Source organism: Pseudophryne corroboree, unplaced genomic scaffold (genome assembly GCF_028390025.1).
Source record: "Pseudophryne corroboree isolate aPseCor3 unplaced genomic scaffold, aPseCor3.hap2 scaffold_271, whole genome shotgun sequence".
Lineage (NCBI taxonomy): Eukaryota > Metazoa > Chordata > Amphibia > Anura > Myobatrachidae > Pseudophryne > Pseudophryne corroboree.
This window is the reverse complement of record NW_026969372.1, coordinates 80,774-101,907: the sequence shown is the minus strand read 5'-3', so window position 1 is coordinate 101,907 and position 21,134 is coordinate 80,774. Positions and strand designations below refer to the sequence as shown.

At 43.9% G+C, this 21,134-nt stretch overlaps 1 non-coding gene and 1 pseudogene across 1 annotated transcript; one reads left to right on the top strand and one right to left on the bottom strand.

The window, feature by feature from the left end:
* The first annotated feature begins 675 nt into the window (after window positions 1-675).
* LOC135013497 (U1 spliceosomal RNA) lies at window positions 676-838 on the top strand. Its single transcript, XR_010212170.1, has one exon. It is a non-coding gene; the product is annotated as a U1 spliceosomal RNA (small nuclear RNA).
* A 3,252-nt stretch (window positions 839-4,090) lies between these two features.
* On the bottom strand, window positions 4,091-4,269 carry LOC135013603 (U1 spliceosomal RNA; annotated as a pseudogene).
* Between the last annotated feature and the right edge of the window lie 16,865 nt (window positions 4,270-21,134).

The window sequence follows — 21,134 nt, the reverse complement described above, 5'->3', positions numbered from 1 at the left end:
GACAAAGGCTAATAAACAATCATCTAGAACGTTTCCTAGAAAAACTTTAAAAAGTCAATAATCTGGAGTGTTTTTGTAAGATGTTTCTGCCATCAACCAATGAAGAAACACATTGGTACTTTCCCATGATGAGTGAGTGCTTCAGGATCTCTTGCACTTACATGTGCAGCAGAGTACTGCAATGGAAGCATGCTGGGCCCATAACCCAGAGGTAGAAAGATTGAAACTATCCTCTGCTATATGCATTTTTTTTGTTAATTAAAGTAATCCAAAACTGGGATTGATATTTTTGCTCTTTTATTTTTACTTAAAGTACAATAACTTTTACCATTTTAATTTGTTTTAATAGTATATTGACAGTATTGTTTTCTTTCAAAAATTCACTTAATTTTCTTTTCTGTGTGCTAATTAGATATCACCTTGTTTTCACATTAAATAGACTTCCACATGAGAAAGCAGCAAGGATGCAGTGGCGTTAATGTTTCCTGGTGGTAGTGGGGTACTGTGTTTGTGCTTTCCTCTGGTCAGCTCTGGTAAAAGTCAGATTTCTTTGTCTCAGATCTTCCTCTAGCCTTGTTCTTCTTTCGAGAGTTCCCTTGTGCTGCCTCAGTTGGATCTCCTTCACTTGACAGGGGGGTACCCGAGCAGCGACCCTCCCCAGCACTAGCCCAACTCCTACTTACCTGCCAGGTGAGATACTATGATCAGGAAGGTGCTTCTCCCAGGGAAAGGCTCACCCATTGCACTCTGGGTGTGCTGCTCCTGCGATTTCCCCAAATGTGGGAAACTTGACTGCATAATTTGTGTTTCCCCTGGTCGGCTCTCGTATAATTCAGATCTCTTTGTCTCAGGTCTCTCTCCAGCCTAGTTTGCTGTCTGTTTCCACTTCTCTTTTCTTAAACCGCTCCCTTCTATTCCCTTGTGCACCTTAATTAAATCTAACTCTGATTACGTCAGAGAAGGCCAGGTACCCTACACCATAAGAGGGGGTTTGAAATTTTGACTTGTCTACTTAAAGATCACCAAAATCTGATCACAAGGTCAATTACATCACTGGGTGGGAACCTTTTGGTTAATAGCCCATGTAAGTGCAAGAGATCCTGAAGCACTCACTCATCATGGGAATGTACCAATGTGTTTCTTACAAAAATTCTCCAGATTATTGACTTTTTAAAGTTTTTCTAGGAAACGTTCTAGATGAATGCTTATTAGCCTTTGTCAGTATGTACTTTTGCAAAGTGTCGCTGTGGCGCAATCAGTTAGTGTGTATGGCTATTAACCTAAAGGTTGGTGATTCAATCCCACCCAGGGACGTAATAGACCTTGTTATCAGATTTTGGTGATCTTTAAGTAGACAAGTCAAAATTTCAAACCCCCTCTTATGGTGTAGGGTACCCGGCCTTCTCTGATGTAATCAGAATTAGATTTGATTAAGTGATTTTATAAAAAACAGCTAGGAAGCACAATTTAGCAGTGGGTTGCAGAGAAAAAAAATTATGCTGGCAGAAAAGTCCAATTGAGTGATTAAACAGCTCTTCATTTTCTGATTTTATGTTTATGCTAACAAATTTGCTCTCTGAAAAGTGTCCACAAAGCCAAGTCTCTGATTAACACCTTTGTAGGAATGGTTTTTCACCTATTACTGAATTAAACTTGCTTCATTGGAAAGGCAGCAAGATGCATCCTCATTTCAATGTCTACTGAAATAATACAGGTTGACACCAGGAAACATAAACGTCACTGCATCCTTGCTGCTTCCTCATGGGGAAGTCTGTTTAATGTGAAAACAAGGTGATATCTAATCAGCACACAGGTAAGGAATTAAGAAAATCTTTCTTTATGGGTGAAGATGTTTCTCACAAAATTGTTGCACCAAGGCATCATTGAAATTCAAGCTGGAAAGATGATTTTAATATATCACTTGTACATTTTGTACTGCTCTTCTGGTGACAATGTAGATTGTTTTTGTCAATTACCATTTTAATAATCGGGTAAAGAAAATTAATTGGATTTTTGAAAGAAAACAATACTGTCAATATACTATTAAAACAAATTAAAATGGTAAAAGTTATTGTACTTTAAGTAAAAATAAAAGAGCAAAAATATCAATCCCAGTTTTGGATTACTTTAATTAATAAAAACAATGCATATAGCAGAGGATAGTTTCAATCTGCCTACCTCTGGGTTATGGACCCAGCATGCTTCCATTACAGTACTCTGCTGCACATGTAAGTGCAAGAGATCCTGAAGCACTCACTCATCATAGGAAAGTACCAATGTGTTTCTTCATTGGTTGATGGAAGAAACATCTTACAAAAACTCTCCACATTATTGACTTTTTAAAATGTTTCTAGGAAACGTTCTAGATGAATGCTTATTAGCCTTTGTCAGTATGTACTTTTGAAAAGTGTCGCTGTGGCGCAATCAGTTAGTGTATAAGGCTATTAACCAAAAGGTTGGTGGTTCAATCCCACCCAGGGACGTAATTGACCTTGTTATCAGATTTCGGTGATCTTTAAGTAGACAAGTCAAAATTTCAAACCCCCTCTTATGGTGTAGGGTACCTGGCCTTCTCTGATGTAATCAGAGTTAGATTTGATTAAGTGATTTTATAAAAAAAACAGCTAGGAAGCACAATTTAGCAGTGGGTTGCAGAGATAAAGAAAAATGCTGGCAGAAAAATCCAATTGAGTGATTAAACAGCTCTTCATTTTCTGGCTTTATTTTTATGCTAACAAATTTGTTCTCTGAAAAGTGTCCACAAAGCCAAGTCTCTGATTAACACCTTTGTAGGGATGGTTTTTAACCTATTACTAAATTAAACTTGCTTCATTGGAAAGGCAGCAAGATGCATCCTCATTTCAATGTCTACTGAAATAATACAGGTTGACACCAGGAAACATTAACGCCACTGCATCCTTGCTGCTTTCTCATGTGAAAGTCTGTTTAATGTGAAAACAAGGTGATATCTAATTAGCACACAGGTAGGGAATTAAGAAAATCTTTATTTAAGGGTGAAGATGTTTCTCACAAAATCGTTACCTCAATGCATCATTGAAATTCAAGCTGAAAAGATGATTTTAATATATCACTTGTACATTTTGTATTGCTCTTCTGGTGACAATGTAGTTTGTTTTTGTCAATTACCATTTTAATAATAGGGTAAAGAAAATTAAGTGGATTTTTGAAAGAAAACAATACTGTCAATATACTATTAAAACAAATTAAAACAGTAAAAGTTATTGTACTTTAAGTAAAAATAAAAGAGCCAAAATATCAATCCCAGTTTTGGATTACTTTAATTAACAAAAAAAATGCATATAGCAGAGGACAGTTGCAATCTGCCTACCTCTGGGTTATAGGCCCAGCATGCTTCCATTGTAGTCCTTTGCTGCACATGTAAGTGCAAGAGATCCTGAAGCACTCACTCATCATGGGAAAGTACCAATGTGTTTCTTCATTGGTTGATGGAAGGAACATCTTACAAAAACTCTCCAGATTATTGACTTTTTAAAGTTTTTCTAGGAAACGTTCTAGATGAATGCTTATTAACCTTTGTCAGTATGTACTTTTGCAAAGCGTCTCTGAGGCGCAAACAGTTAGCGTGTTCAGTTGTTAACCAAAAGGTTGGTGGTTCAATCCCACCTAGGGACGTAATTGACCTCGTTATCAGATTTTGGTGATCTTTAAGTAGACAAGTAAAAATTTCAAACCACCTCTTATGGTGTAGGGTACCTGGCCTTCTCTGATGTAATCAGAGTTAGATTTGATTAAGTGATTTTATAAAAAAAACAGCCACGAAGCACAATTTAGCAGTGGGTTGCAGAGAAAAAGAAATATGCTGGCAGAAAAATCCAATTGAGTGATTAAACAGCTCTTCATTTTCTGGCTTTATTTTTATGCTAACAAATTTGTGCTCTGAAAAGTGTCCACAAAGCCAAGTATCTGATTAACACCTTTGTAGGGATGGTTTTTCACCTATTATTAAATTAAACTTGCTTCATTGGAAAGGCAGCAAGTGATGTCATCCAAGCAGTGGGTCAAAGTTGGCTTCAAACCTCGTCTGCTTATGAAAAGAGAAAAGGGGTATGCAGGGCATGGCGGCCTTTTGCGGTGCTTGGATGACCCCTAGTTCGCATTAAATAATGCAGTCGAGTTTCCCACATTTGGGGAAATCACAGGGGTCAGCATACCCAGAATGCAATGAATGAACCGCACCCTGGGAGAACAGTCTTCATGACCATGGTATCTCCTATGCAAAATAAGTATGATTTGGGATAGGGCTGGGGAGGGCCGCTGCTCAGGCACATCTCTGTCAAGTAAAGGAGATTCAACTGAGGCAGCACAAGGGAACTCTCATCTGGGGACAACAACTGCAGGGAGAACACATATTTTCAGATGAACATGGGAGGGCAGAAGGCTGCCTAATACTGAAGCACCCCCAAACAACAAACCAAATGCAACAACTAGTGCAAGCATTCCTGGGGGAAGGCCTGCAGCAGATGGATTTGCATATGGCGATGTCATCCAAGCAGTGGGTCAAAGTTGGCTTCAACCCTCGTCTGCATATGAAAAGAGAAAAGGGGCGTGCAGGGCATGGCGGCCTTTTGCGGCACTTGGATGACCCCTAGTTTGCATTAAACACCTCCACCCTCCGTCGGTGTGGGGCTCATGTTGGCTATGCCCCAGCCCCTGAAGCATTCAAGCTGATTTCTTGCAGCAGCTGGGCACTGTAACTGCTCCAGAGCTGCTCTGTAAGGCAAGTAAAAGGGTGTGGGCCCTGCAGCACTACCTGTAGTTCGCATTGTGCGAGACCCCTAGTTCGCATTAAACACCCCCACCCTCCTTCGGTGTGGGGCTCATGTTGGCCATGCCCCAGCCCCTGAAGCATTCACGCTGATTTCTTGCAGCAGCTGGGCACTGTAACAGCTCAAGAGCTGCTCTGTAAGGCAAGTAAAAGGGTGTGGGCCCTGCAGCACTACCTGTAGTTTGCATTGTGCATTGGAAGGCACAAAGTAAGCAGACGGGAGGAGAAGTCAGGATAGTGCACAAGGGTATAGACGGGAGGGGCTCAAGAAAAAAGAAGTGGAAACAGACAGCAAACTAGGCTTCCAATGCACAATGCAAACTACAGGTAGTGCAGCAGGGCCCACACCCTTTTACTTGCCTTACAGAGCAGCTCTGGAGCTGTTTAATCACTCAATTGGATTTTTCTGCCAGCATAATTTTTCTCTTACGTCCTAGAGGATGCTGGGGACTCGGTAAGGACCATGGGGGATAGACGGGCTCCGCAGGAGACATGGGCACTTAAAGAAAGACTTTAGATCTGGGTGTGCACTGGCTCCTCCCTCTATGCCCCTCCTCCAGACCTCAGTTTACTACTGTGCCCAGAGGAGACTGGGTGCTTTTCAGGGAGCTCTCCTGAGTTTCCTGACAGAAAGTATATTTGTTAGATTTTTTTATTTTCAGGGAGCCTGCTGGCAACAGACTCCCTGCATCGAGGGGCGGAGGGGAGAGATGCACACCTACTTCTGTGAGTTGATAGGCTCTGCTTCTTAGGCTACTGTACAGCATTAGCTCCAGAGGGATCGGTACGCAGGTCTCACCCTCGCCGTCCATCCCAGAGCCGCGCCGCCGTCCCCCTCGCAGAGCCGGAAGATAGAAGCCGGGTGAGTATGAGAAGAAAAGAAGACTTCAGAGGCGGCGGAAGACTTCATGATCTTCACTGAGGTAACGCACAGCAGTAAAGCTGTGCTCCATTGCTCCCATACACCTCACACACGGCAGTCAGTGTAAGGGTGAAGGGCTCAGGGGGGACGCCCTGGGCAGCAATATAGACCTCTCTTTGGCAAAATAAATATATATGCAGCTAGGCACTGTATATATATATATATAAGAGCCCCCGCCATTTTTTTACTATATTTGAGCGGGACAGAAGCCCGTCGCTGAGGGGGTGGGGCTTCTCCCTCAGCACTCACCAGCACCATTTTCTCCACAGCACCGCTGAGGGGAAGCTCCACGGACTCTCCCCTGCTTATACCACGGTAGAAAGAGGGTCTTAAAGAAGAGGGGGGCACATAATTAGGCACATATATATATGGAAATACAGCGCTACTGGGTAAACATAAAATTATTGTGTTTTTTTCCTGGGTCATATAGCGCTGGGGTGTGTGCTGGCATACTCTCTCTCTCTCTGTCTCTCCAAAGGGCCTTGTTGGGGAACTGTCCTCAGATAAGAGGATTCCCTGAGTGTATGGTGTGTCGGTACACGTGTGTCGACATGTCTGAGGTAGAAGGCTCTCCTAGAGAGGAGCAGGAGCAAATTAATGTGGTGTCTCCATCGACAACGCCGACACCTGACTGAATGGATATGTGAAATGTTTTAAGTGCTAATGTAAACTTATTACACAAGAGATTAGACAAAGCTGAAGCTAGGGAACAGTCAGGGAGTCAACCCATGCCTGTCCCTATGTCGCAGGGACCTTCGGGGTCTCAAAAGCGCCCACTATACCAAATAGTTGACACAGATACCGACACGGATTCTGACTCCAGTGTCGACTACGATGATGCAAAGTTACAGCCAAAATTGGCTAAATGTATTCGATATATGATTATTGCAATAAAAGATGTTTTGCACATCACAGAGTCCCCTGTCCCTGACACGAGGGTACACATCTATAAGGGAAAGAAACCTGAGATAACCTTTCCCCCCTCACATGAGTTGAACGAATTATGTGAAAAAGCTTGGGAATCTCCAGACAAAAAGCTGCAGATTCCCAAAAGGATTCTTATGGCGTATCCTTTCCCGCCAATGGACAGGATACGGTGGGAATCCTCCCCTAGGGTGGATAAAGCATTGACACGCTTATCCAAAAAGGTAGCGCTGCCATCCCAGGATACGGCTACCATCAGGGACCATGCTGACCGCAAGCAGGAGGTTACCCTAAAGTCCATTTACACACATTCTGGTACCTTACTCAGACCGGCAATTGCGTCGGCCGGGGTTGTAGCGCGGTGGCAGCATGGACAGATACCTTATCAGCAGAGATTGAGACCCTAGATAAGGATGCTATGTTATTGACCATAGGGCATATAAAAGATGCTGTCCTATATATAAGAGATGCTCAAAGTGACATTAGTCTACTGGGTTCTAGAATAAACGCTATGTCAATTTCTGCTAGACGAGTCCTATGGACCCGGCAATGGACAGGTGATGCCGACTCAAAAAGGTATATGGAGGTTTTACCTTACAGGGGTGAGGAATTGTTTGGGGAAGGTCTCTCGGACCTAGTCTCCACAGCTACAGCTGGTAAATCAAATTTTTTGCCTTATATTCCCTCACAGCCTAAGAAAGCACCACATTATCAAATGCAGTCCTTTCGATCACAGAGAAACAAGAAAGTACGAGGTGTGTCCTTTCTTGCCAGAGGTAAGGGCAGAGGGAAGAAGCTGCACAACACAGCTAGTTCCCAGGAACAGAAGTCCTCCCCGGCCTCTACAAAATCCACCGCATGACGCTGGGGCTCCGCTAAAGGAGTCCGCCCAGTTGGGGGCACGTCTTCGAGTTTTCAGCCACATCTGGGTTCATTCGCAGGTGGATCCCTAGGCAATAGAAATTGTTTCTCAGGGTTACAAGCTGAAATTCGAAGAGGTGCCTCCTCGCCGGTTTTTCAAATCGGCCCTACCATCTTCTCCCCAGGAAAGGGAGATAGTGTTAAATGCAATTCACAAATTGTATCTTCAACAGGTGGTGGTCAAGGTTCCCCTGCTTCAACAAGGAAATGGAAATTATTCGACCCTGTTTGTAGTCCCAAAACCGGACGGTTTGGTCAGACCCATATTAAATTTAAAATCCCTGAACCTATACTTGAAAAGGTTCAAGTTCAAGATGGAATCGCTAAGAGCGGTCATCGCCAGCCTAGAAGGGGGGGATTTTATGATATCTCTGGACATAAAGGATGCATACCTTCATGTACTCATTTATCCACCTCATCAGGCGTACCTAAGATTTGCGGTACAGTATTGTCATTACCAATTTCAGACGTTGCCGTTTGGTCTCTCCAGAATTTTCTCCGAGAATTTTCACCAAGGTAATGACGGAAATTATGGTGCTCCTGCGAAAGCAAGGTGTCACAATTATCCCGTACTTGAACGATCTCCTCATAAAAGCGAGATCAAGAGAGCAGTTGCTGAACAGCGTATAACTTTCACTGAAGGTGTTACAGCAACACGGCTGGATTCTCAATATCCCGAAGTCGCAGTTGGTTCCTACGACTCGTCTGACTTTGCTTGGGCATTATTCTGGATACGGACCAGAAAAGGGTTTATCTTCCGATAGAAAAGGCCCAGGAACTCATGACTCTGGTCAGGAACCTATTGAAACCAAAACAGGTGTCAGTGCATCACTGCACTCGAGTCCTGGGAATGATGGTGGCATCATACGAGGCCATTCCCTTCGGCAGGTTCCATGCGAGGATCTTGCAATGGGACCTACTGGACAAGTGGTCCGGGTCACATCTACAGATTCATCAGTTGATCACCCTGTCCCCCAGGGCCAGGGTATCTCTCCTGTGGTGGCTGCAGAGTGCTCACCTTCTAGAGGGCCGCAGGTTTGGCATTCAGGACTGGATCCTGGTGACCACGAACGCGAGCCTCCGAGGTTGGGGAGCAGCCACACAGGGAAGAAATTTCCAAGGTCTTTGGTCAAGTCAGGAGACTTGTCTTCACATCAACATCCTGGAGCTAAGGGCCATATACAACGCCCTATGTCAAGCGGAGACCTTACTTCGCGACCAACCAGTTCTGATCCAGTCAGACAACGTCACCGCACTAGTTCATGTAAACCGCCAAGGCGGCACAAGGAGCAGAGTGGCGATGGCGGAAGCCACCAGAATTCTTCGCTGGGCGGAGAATCATGTAAGCTGTCAAAGTCAGAAAAATATCACGATGCACACTGCCATATTTGCACCTCATATGTGTCCCTGCTGCGCATGCGTGCGCTCTCCCGTGCGTGCGCATACTCGCTGTTGCGGGCACCCGCAGGCGCATGGTATGCGCATTTACGGTAGAGATTGTGTGCGTCTAGCGGGCGACTCTTTCGTTACATATTTTCACCATATAATGCATTTTGTAGATTATGGTCCCTTTGATAGAGTCTGAAAGTTTAGTTAATGTAGTATGTTCCTGGACAGAGAGATCCCTCATTGTTTGATACGAAGGGTCAGACAGGAGTAATACAGTGGTGTTTAGTATCCATCGGAAGAGTATTTAATTAGCAATATTCCGGTGTTGGTTTGAAGCGGATCAATCGCTCGTGCGAATAGTTATGGACATAAGAAGTTTATGAACATTTACTGTATTTGCACTTACTTATCCATGCGGCGGGAAACCCAGTTTCCCTCCCACCTGAGCTGTTGGAAATAGTCACAGCCCACCTGTATGAATCAACCTATGACCTTTTGTTATAATGCGAAGACGAATTCCTGTGTCCAATGAACAATGAGATTGTAGGGACCATTGAATTGTATTGTGTGTGGGGCATAAATAGACAGGCCGATCACATCCAGCACTCACTCTTCATCGGTTATCATTGCTGAAAATCGGGAGCTGGATGTCCAGAGGCGCATGCGATCGTTTCCTTTGTGCGTAAGTTTTCTCCGTAATCATATTGTCTTTTCTTGTTATTATGGGCCATATCTTTCTCTCTCTCTCTTCTCTTTCTCTCATTTTCTCTTAAACGTACTTGTATTGTATTTACTGTGTAGTTACCTGGTTAGTTAGTCTATGTTATATTGTAGTGTATGACTTGTATTGTATTAATTCTTTTGCAAGTATAACATTCATAATATATATATTAGGCGTTGGACCCTAAGCACGGTATTTGTGTATTTCTTATAGTGTTAAGTATTCTCAGAGCGTCGGTGACGCTCGAACAGCTTTTGAGTTAATAAGGTTATACAGTGTTGCATTTACACCCTATCTCTACACTAAGGTTTTACAGCAAATTACATTGTTTGTGGTTTAGACATAAAGGTTTAACATTGTGAGCGTCGGCGCCGCTCGTGATCTCCTCGTGGTCTCGAGCGTCCGCTACGCTGATAGCGTAGCATTACGGTAGTCGCTCACCTATAAGTGTGCCCGATACCAACAGCGTATTCTCGTGAGCGTCTGTATCGCTTGAGCAGCCCGCTCCCGATACAGCGTCCGTTACGCTATAGCGAACCATTACGTTAGTCAGCAGCCAATAGCGTGCCTGCCTGTGATCTCTTGGCCGTGAGCGAACGTGACGGTTGAGCGTCTCGACCACGGCTAAGCGATTGTTACGCAACGAGCGTACCCTTACGGTACTCCATACGCAAATAGCGTACAGTGTTCTTAGACCTCACAAAGGGTTTTAAATAAGATAAATATTTAGCTTTATCAATTGGCGGCTCGTCCTGTCCTTCACATATCTCTGCTAGGTAATTTCAGCAGACATTATCCATCAGCAAAGGGCGGGAGATCATATTCTTCGCAGTGCTGACGGGATAAGCGTCTGTTTCGCTTAGTAAAGGGTGCTGAAGGAATCCGGGAACCGGAGGTAAGAACAACACACTAGTGTCTTTTAAAACTGTTTATTTCTATCTTGCGTACGCACACACGCATATCTGCATTTCTTTTTCATTCGTGTATTTTCATATATCACTCTCCTGTTTGCCATTTTATAATTGATAAAACGTGCTAAGAGAGATTTGTCGCTATTTCATAGTTAAAGTGTAAAAGTAATGCGTTAAGGGATAAAGTGTAAAGCACACACGCAGCTCTACCTAAAGGTAAAAGGAGAGATTGGTGTGTTGCACGGTAGACGACTGAGGATCATCTACATTGATAAAACGTGTTAGTTGTGTTACGGTGGACATTGGTTTTGTATACACGTGTCTCTAACAAAAGGCTGAGACTCGCGTACGCAAAGGCCGACGCACGCAGCGTAAATTATGCAACGGAGCGTCTGGGTACGCCCACGTAACTCAAATCACACGATAGTGTTGATTTTTAAATAGCACAATAAGCGATAAATAGCGCAATAAGCGATAAATATCGCAACAGGCGATAAATAGCGCAACAAGCGATAAATAGCGCAACAGGCGATAAATAGCGCAAATCTATTTTAAATCCGAAATTTAAATTAACAGATCCTTCTCCAAATTTACAACACATCTGGTCTAAAGAAAAATTTCTGCGCAGAAATAGAAATAGAAACAAAAGTGTGTATGTGGTGAGTGAGTGTTTGTTTTTACAATTTTGGGGATTGAACCACAGAAATCATCGAGTTCTCGTGAAGTACATACGTGTAAGTGACATACGTGGTGGCTAGGGAGGCATCTCTGGTTAAACATAAAATTTGAGCATTAGAGTGTAGCAGACCAGGAGGTCATACTGTAACAGACCAGGAGGTCAGACCAGGAGGTCGCATAACAGACCAGGAGGTCCAAGTACAGCAGACAAGGAAGTCCGCTATAGAGACAAGGCACAACACCAAGAAGGGTTGGTGCGACACCCATATAGGCCATAAAAAGCTCAGGCTGAAGGAATTCGCAGCTGCTGAATGTCGATTCCACTGGTCGCTCCGTACATAAGATTAGTTGCTTATGTGCTGAACGATTGTACCGCACGTAATTGTGTGCATTAAGTTAGTCTGACCAGTACCATTTGTGTACAAACCCGGTCATAAAACTATTTGTACATTCTGACGTTATTTGTGTAATTTTTTATTTTCTGAAGGGAAGTTCGCTGGTCACTCAGGAATTGTCCAACAACCAATAGTTACTGGAAAGAGTAAGTGTTCTTCGGATATCTCTCGCATGTTCCAGTAAATAGAGGTTCATAGGGGCCCTGGGTCGAGTACGCCAGCGCTATATCAGTGTGTGGGCGTATTGGTCGGCGTGGGCGAGTGAGAGAGGTGCTCGGTAAACTTCACCGTCAACCTATCTTTTAATATTTTGGTTTTTTGTAAGGGTTCGCTGAAGACCCTGAGATAAAGGTCAGAGGTAGAGCAAGCAACACCTGCAAATTATGGGGGCCAGTTGTTCAGGAAGGGGGCGATCAACCTCGGTTCGGGTTGATTCAGTAAACCGACCAGTCGGGTCGGCAAGGTATGTAATGTGTGAAAAATATGGTTTACATACAGAAATTTTATGTGATGAATGGGAGAGAATGACAGTACATGACGGGGAGAAATTCCCAAGAGTAGGTAGCTTCAGCCCAGAAGTGTTAATGAATTTAAGGAGGAGGATATGTCTCATTAAATCAACAAAGAGACGAATCCAACATTATGATTATTTGCAGCTATGGCAACCGGAGGGTGAAATACAGAGAGGATTGGCTCTGGCGGCGGGATCTGGCCCTATCAGGAAACTGATAGCCACGGCCCCGCCGCCACCATACATATCAGGAGAGAAATTGGTTGCGGAGAATGACGCATCAGGGGGTAACAAACAGGCACTTAGCAACTGTATAAATGTTAAGGATAATGTTAATAAGTTAACCAATGCAAGCATTAACCCGTGCAAGTTGTACCCTGTTTTGAACTTTCCCCAGGAGTGTGATCAAGAGGACGAATCGGCAACAATATCGGCGCTCTCTCTAGCAGCCACTATATCAGAAACGACAGTAGGCACGGCCCAACCCATAAGATTAGTAACAAAGCCCCCTAGCGGAGGGACAGGTGAGGTCGTATCAACGGGTAAGTACGGCACCTTACACTATGCTGAAACCATTTCACCACAGGCTGTAGAATCTACACAGAATGATGTTAGTAGACTTAATCCTGTTAGGGTAATAGCTGTTCCAAATGGGAAAACTGACACATCAGGAGTCACTCCTATCAGGAACATTGCCATGTATATCCCATTTTCCAGAATGGAATTAAGGACCATAGTGTCTGAATTCCCTGACCCCAGAAAAGACTTAGTTGCTAGCCAAAAATACATCAGAGACCTAGGAAACACTTTAGAGCCCAATAACAAAGACTGGCAGATATTGCTGAGGGCATGTTTACCCTCCAATGTCGACTCAGCTCAATTTTTAGCTGACTGTGGATTGGATCTGGATGTACCTCTTACAGATGTGTACAACAAAGATAACGTAAAAAGAATAAATTTACAGTTAAAGGAGTATTTCCCAGCTGTAGCCAAATGGAATAGAATTTTTTCCATTAAACAAAAAGAGACAGAAACAGCTGCTGATTATTTTCACCGGGCATTATTAGAAATGGCAAAGTACACTGGCATAGAGGACATTAGGACCAATGCAAACCATCAAGAAGTAGCAGTATCTGTGCTAATGGATGGTTTAAAAGAAGCATTAAAGACAAGGGTACAGACCACGCAACCATGTTGGCGAGGTCTGTCAGTGGCTACTTTGAGAGAGGCTGCTATTGATCACGACCGGAATATCACCAGACACAGGGAGTCGCAAGGTGATAAGTTAATGTCAGTAAGTATACAGGCCCTGACCACAAAACAGCCTGTGTTTATATCACCAAACCCTGTGGGTAAGTCAAATGTGGTAACATGTTATTTTTGTCATAAACAGGGACACATAGCACGAGACTGTAGAGCGAAAAATTCGCAAAGATCTTACCAACCCCCTAGACAACGACACGACACACGACATTGGGAGCAAGGTCCGCAGAGACGGAGTTATGAGCCACATGCAGGAGAAACAAAAAGATACCCCCCGAACAGAGACTGGCAAACTCCTGGCAGTTCCCATTTAACCCCTTCACAAGTAGTTGCTGCCAGCGGGATTCAGGGAGGTCACCATACCCAATAGGGGTGTAGCCATACCTGTAATCTGCAGCCAGTAAAATTGATTGCAAGCCTTGGGAGTGAACCTGAAATTGCAATCAATGTAGCTGGTAAATCATTAAACTTTCTTGTAGACACAGGGGCGGCCAAATCAGTGATAAATTCGACAGTGGGCATGAGAACCACTGGTAAGACAATTCCAGCCATAGGGGTAACGGGAGTAGTCCAGCACTACCCTGTTAGCAAACCAGCCGAGATTACAGTAGGGCCTTTACATACCAAGCATTCCTTTTTGCTGGCTGCATCGGCACCGACTAATCTCCTGGGAAGAGACTTATTGTGTAAAATGGGGTGCGTCATTTATTGTACTCCTGAAGGTGTATTCTTGGACATACCTGAGAATCACGCTCAGGAAGTGCGAGACATGTTAGACTCCCCATCAAAATTAATGTCACATACCATTATGACAAATAGGACTCCATCCAAAGTAGAAGAAATGACATCCCAGATACCAGAGTCACTTTGGACTAAAGATGGACAGGACACTGGATTAATGGCAAACGTAGCTCCAGTAGTTGTACAAGTAAAAGATGGTAGGATAGCTCCAAAAATCCCACAGTACCCTCTGAAGCCAGAGGTGGAGTTAGGAGTGTATCCCGTAATAGAGCGCTTGCTACAACAGGGTATTCTGGTAAGAACGTCCAGCACTGCCAATAGTCCCATCTTCCCTGTGAAAAAGAGTGGGGGGAGGGGTTACCGGCTAGTGCAGGATCTAAGGGGGATCAACAAAATAGTTGAGAGTCAGTTCCCCGTAGTGCCAAATCCAGCTGTCATCCTTATGCAAATCCCTCCCACTGCGAAATTTTTCACTGTTATTGACCTCTGCTCCGCTTTCTTTTCGGTACCTCTGCACCCTGACAGCCAATATTTGTTTGCATTCACATACAGAGGAGTCCAATACACATGGACTCGATTACCACAAGGTTTCATAGACAGTCCAAGTATATTTTCCCAGGCTTTGCATGATTGTTTACAGTCTTTCCAACCAGAGAGTGGATCAGTATTAATACAGTACGTGGATGATCTACTACTGTGTTCTGATTCATTGGAAGCATCCCTGAAGGATACGAAACAGCTCCTGTTTCATCTTTCAGACACAGGACACAAGGTTTCCAAAGACAAGTTGCAATTATGCCAAACTAAGGTAAAATATTTGGGACACTGTCTAACACAAGGACTGAGACACCTGACCACTGATAGAATTCAAGCAATTAGAGACATGACTCTGCCAAAAACCCAGCAACAGATCAGAACATTTTTAGGAATGTGTGGGTATTGCCGTAACTGGATCCCAGGGTTTTCCATTCTAGCGTTACCTCTGCAGGAGATGGTCTCCTCAAACAAACCTGATCGGATTTCGCATACAGACGAGTCCGAGATGGCATTTGAGAGACTTAAACAGTGCCTAACGCAGGCACCAGCATTAGGTATGCCAGACTATGAGAAACCCTTTGAGCTGTACGGAACAGAAAGTGCTGGTTGCGCGGCAGGCGTCTTAACCCAAAAGCACGGTGATGCCAGCAGGCCAGTAGCATACTACAGCGCTCAGCTAGACACGGTAGCGCGATCCCTCCCCACATGCTTGCGAAGCGTCGCTGCGATAGCATTGCTAGTAACGAAAAGCGAAGATGTAGTGCTAGGTCACAACCTCACAATTCATACACCACATGCAGTGTCAGCCTTGCTAAATTCTGCCCAAACCAGGCACGTCTCATCAGCGCGGTTTACAAGATGGGAATTGGCACTAATGGCCCCCGTAAACATCACCATAAGGAGATGCAGTGCATTAAATCCTGCAACATATCTCCCAGGTGTGCCTGGACAGGCACAAAGGGTGGAGGATGAGAGTGGTGGGGAAGGAGAATTTAACACACAGGAGGACACACATGATTGTATGGAATATTTGACCCAAAATTTTACCGCAAGGCCTGACATCAGTGACAACCCGCTGGAAAATGTAGATCTAACTTTCTACACGGACGGTAGTTGTCACAGACAGTCAGACTCGGGAGACTTGTGTACTGGATACGCAGTCGTAGATGACCAAGGCACCATAGAAGCGGAACCGCTAGGCCCACCTCACTCAGCCCAGGTTGCTGAACTGGTCGCCCTAACCAGAGCATGTGAATTGGCTAAGGGCAAATCAGCCAATATCTACACCGACTCTAGATACGCATTCGGGGTAGTCCATGATTTCGGAGCCCTATGGCGCCTCAGAAATTTCATGACGGCAGCTGGTACACCGGTAGCGCATGCAGCTCACATCAAAAGGCTTCTAACAGCGATACAGGAACCCGACAGAGTGGCTGTTATCAAGTGTAAAGCACACACATATAGCTAGGACCCAGTATCACTTGGTAACAGCCGAGCAGACGAAGCAGCTAAGTTAGCAGCTGGTACCCCCAGACAGACAGACACCACACAACTGATGGTATTTAATACCATCAACACACAGAAGTTGTGTGAAATGCAAAATTTGTGTTCCACACAGGAAAAGGCAGTCTGGAAGGCGAAGGGATATGGCCAGGAGTCCTCAGGACTCTGGACGGATGGACAAGGTAAACCGGTGGCCCCCAGAGCATATCTTCCATGTTTAGCTGAGGCAGCTCACGGGCTGACTCATCTGGGCAAGGAAGGAATGTGCAAGTTGGTAAGAGCATATTGGTGCGCCCCAGGATTTTCATCTCATGCAAGTAAGAGAGCAATGTCATGCCTTACCTGTTTGAGAAAGAATATCGGAAAGGCAATACCAACAGAACCATCTCATATCCCACCTGCAGGCGGTCCTTTCCAGGCAATACAGATTGACTTCATTCAATTACCCCCTTGTCGAAATTTGAAATATGTACTTGTTTGTATAGATGTGTTCTCAAATTGGGTTGAAGCATTCCCGGCGGCCACAAATACCGCTATGTTTACTGCTAAGAAAATTGTGCAGGAATTTGTATGTAGACATGGTATCCCTAGAATTATCAAAAGTGATAGGGGTACCCATTTTACAGGTGATGTCTTTCAAGGAATGTGTAAGTTGATGGGAATTGATAGCAAGCTGCACACTCCATACCGTCCACAGGCGAGTGCGAAGGTGGAAAGAGTGAATAGCACTATTAAAAATAATTTGAGCAAAGTTATGGCAGAAACAGGATTGACATGGCCAGAAGCTTTACCCATTGTACTGTACAGCATCAGAACCACTCCCAGGTCCCCTCTTAATCTGTCCCCTTTTGAAATCTTGTTTGGTCGACAACCGCATGTTATGATTAACCCTCAGGATGATTTGAAGTGTAACAATGAAGTGACTGTAAAGTACCTGGTTAATATGAGTAAACAGCTAAGGAATCAAAATAATAATTTGAAGTTGGTGATTCCTGATTTACCAGATAGTAATTGTCATGACATTGAACCTGGGGAGTATGTAATGATACAAAATTTTCTACGCTCAGGTTGCCTTATTGACAGATGGGAAGGACCATACCAAGTCTTATTGACTAGCACTACAGCATTGAAAGTTGCCGAGAGAGAGACTTGGGTTCATTCGTCCCATTGTAAGAAGGTTGCTGATCCAGAGAGGTCCCGTGATAAGGAACAGACGGTAGAGGACGTTGTATCACTGGAGTGTCTGTTCCAGGAGGACTGAGGCGGCACCTGAGCATTGAAAATCACAAGATCAAAAGCAGTTGTCGATTCCCTGTTCCCTTTTATTGTTTTTCTCCAACTTCCCATCCCCTCTCCCTCAAATTATTTTCCCCCCCTTCTCATTCTTCTTCGTTTCCTCCTATAAGATGGACTTGCCCCAAGAGACTGTGATCCGGATTTTCCTGTTGACCATGATGTTGACCAGAGCAGTCTGTTCCGGCGAGAGTACCATGGAGGTCGAGAGAGGTTCTGGAATGGGTTCTGATGACAGAGATGGAGGCGTAGTTTTCCGAGAACAACATAATCAACAAGCAAAGGCGAGTATCAGAAAACGATCCGATAGCATTGACAATAGAAGGAATTGTGAAGGATTGTTAGCTGAAGAAAACTGTATCTGTAGGCTCTGTGACAACGTAGTCGAGGATGGGTGCATTAAGAAATGCCAATCCAGTTTTAATATCCACATGGACCGGCATCCCTTGAGTGACTATCACTCCTTAGTGGGTAGCGTGTTAAATCAAACAGATTGTTGGGTATGCTCTCAAGTACCTCAAGGTCATAGCAAATCAGGACTAGTACCATTTCCTTTAACGATAGGGGAGGTACTTGAGCTAAGTGGTGGGAGACCGGTGGACAGGAGGTTTAATATCTCCAGTCCTCCTAGTTTGAAGCTCCACCAATATCATGTGGATAGATCCCTCATATGTTTTAACATTTCCAATCCCCGAAAGCCGGGAAATTGGGAAGTGTCATGGAGTAACCAAACCATGACCTTTTCATATAGAGCAGATAGAATGCCGACAGATACAGAGCTTATACGCCACATAGCCAGTAGAGGAAAATCTTTCCGGTATAGGTATACCCTAGGAAGTAGGATTACGAGAGTTGGAGAGGTATCACCAGGATACTGTGCACATATCGTACAAGCTGATACGTGTACTAGACAGATGGGAGAATTAGGGTTAGGAGATTTCACATGGAAAATGTGTAATATGGTTATGTCCTACTCCGTCCCATATGTTCTCCCCGATGATGCATATTTCATATGCGGGAGGAAGGCGTATAAGTGGCTTGCCCCAAACTCTGAAGGATTGTGTTATATTGGAAAAGTATTGCCTGAGGTAATGACTGTATCACATGCCAAAATGAAAGACATACACCGTGTTGCCCAAACTCCTTATACTCACACCCATTACGAGCACGTAGTTAAACGGCACCTGATAGAAAGAACAGAGCACCCGGCCTCTGACATGATCCATGAATCCACCGGGATTCAGTTTCTACTTGCGTTAGACCTCACTCGCACCGCCAGAGGAGTGTTGAATTATAAATACATATCTGCGCTCGCAAATTTGTTAGACAATATCACAGAAATGTATGATGACACGTTTAGGTATACTGGAAGAGAACTTCAAGCTTATAAAACAGAACTAGTTCAGCATAGAATGATTCTCAATTATCTCACAGCAGTAACAGGTGGATATTGTGTCACACTGGCAACGCAGTACGGCGTGAAATGCTGCACATATATAACGAATAGTACCGAGGACCCGGTCGAGGTCATAGACCAAAAGATGGACGATATTCTCCAATTGAAGAGGGAATTTCGCAGGAGACACAATCTCACCCTTGCTGCTGTGAGTAATGAGCTGACTAGTTGGGTGTCATGGTTGAACCCGCGAAATTGGTTCTCCGGTTTAGGAGAATGGGCTCAAGGAGTTATAATGGATGTAGGGAAGTTTCTCCTATGTATCTTAGGTGTTATCATAACGATTGGCTTGATATTTAGATGCGGTCAGGCTTTAACGAAGTGCAAACGAAGTACCAGGGTGATGAGTTTAAGGAGTGAGGAAATTGTAATGCGATTTCTACGGTCCGTTTCTTTCACCTGTTTTTCCGTTTTCCTCTGAGGTAAAAAGACCCACTTGGACGAGGAATTTGATGAGCCGATATACAGACAACAGATGGATTAAAGAAGAAGTTTTGACAACCTTATACACAGATTTTTGATGAACTATGCCATAGATCCCCAGTTTCCCTAGAAATTTTAAAATTACTCTAGCCCAACACTTTTGTAAATCTATGGACATTGACAAAGCTTTTTGCTCGCACCTTATGGGCAAAAGCACAAAGAAGACTGCATTCAACAGACACCAAACAAGACCTCAATCGACGAATGTTCATTAACCTGACATAGAATACCACTGCATTTACCGTAACTATGTATTTTCTTCATCTCTACAACCTTCAGGTAATTACACACATAGTATAGGGAATACAGGCACAGATATCAGCAATCACATATTCCCCCATTCATGTATCATCAACTAAAATGTGCTCCCCATTTTTGTTACAACCAAAATCCGAAAAAAGCTCGGTAAAGTTTGACAGCCCATCCACAGACCCGTACCACGGGATAAGAAGGAATTCAAATGTATACTTCGCAATACCTCAAAGCTTGATTTAAAACACGTACGGCACGATGATACATGACCCCCCAAACATGGATTCATACACACATGCTTCTGCTATCTCACTAGGTCATACCCTTTTCCTACCTTCTCCTCTCCTCCCCTACCCAACCATGTAAATGTATTAACCCCTGACATATATTTTTCTCTTTTTGAAATGTTTTAGGAAGTGGCAGTTATTGTTGACTGCCAAAGGGTGGACTGTCAAAGTCAGAAAAATATCACGATGCACACTGCCATATTTGCACCTCATATGTGTCCCTGCTGCGCATGCGTGCGCTCTACCGTGCGTGCGCATACTCGCTGTTGCGGGCACCCGCAGGCGCACGGTATGCACATTTACGGTAGAGATTGTGTGCGTCTAGCGGGCGACTCTTTCGTTACATATTTTCACCATATAATGCATTTTGTAGATTATGGTCCCTTTGATAGATTCTGAAAGTTTAGTTAATGTAGTATGTTCCTGGACAGAGAGATCCCTCATTGTTTGATACGAAGGGTCAGACAGGAGTAATACAGTGGTGTTTAGTATCCATCGGAAGAGTATTTAATTAGCAATATTCCGGTGTTGGTTTGAAGCGGATCAATCGCTCGTGCGAATAGTTATGGACATAAGAAGTTTATGAACATTTACTGTATTTGCACTTACTTATCCATGCGGCGGGAAACCCAGTTTCCCTCCCACCTGAGCTGTTGGAAATAGTCACAGCCCACCTGTATGAATCAACCTATGACCTTTTGTTATAATGCGAAGACGAATTCCTGTGTCCAATGAACAATGAGATTGTAGGGACCATTGAATTGTATTGTGTGTGGGGCATAAATAGACAGGCCGATCACATCCAGCACTCACTCTTCATCGGTTATCATTGCTGAAAATCGGGAGCTGGATGTCCAGAGGCGCATGCGATCGTTTCCTTTGTGCGTAAGTTTTCTCCGTAATCATATTGTCTTTTCTTGTTATTATGGGCCATATCTTTCTCTCTCTCTCTTCTCTTTCTCTCATTTTCTCTTAAACGTACTTGTATTGTATTTACTGTGTAGTTACCTGGTTAGTTAGTCTATGTTATATTGTAGTGTATGACTTGTATTGTATTAATTCTTTTGCAAGTATAACATTCATAATATATATATTAGGCGTTGGACCCTAAGCACGGTATTTGTGTATTTCTTATAGTGT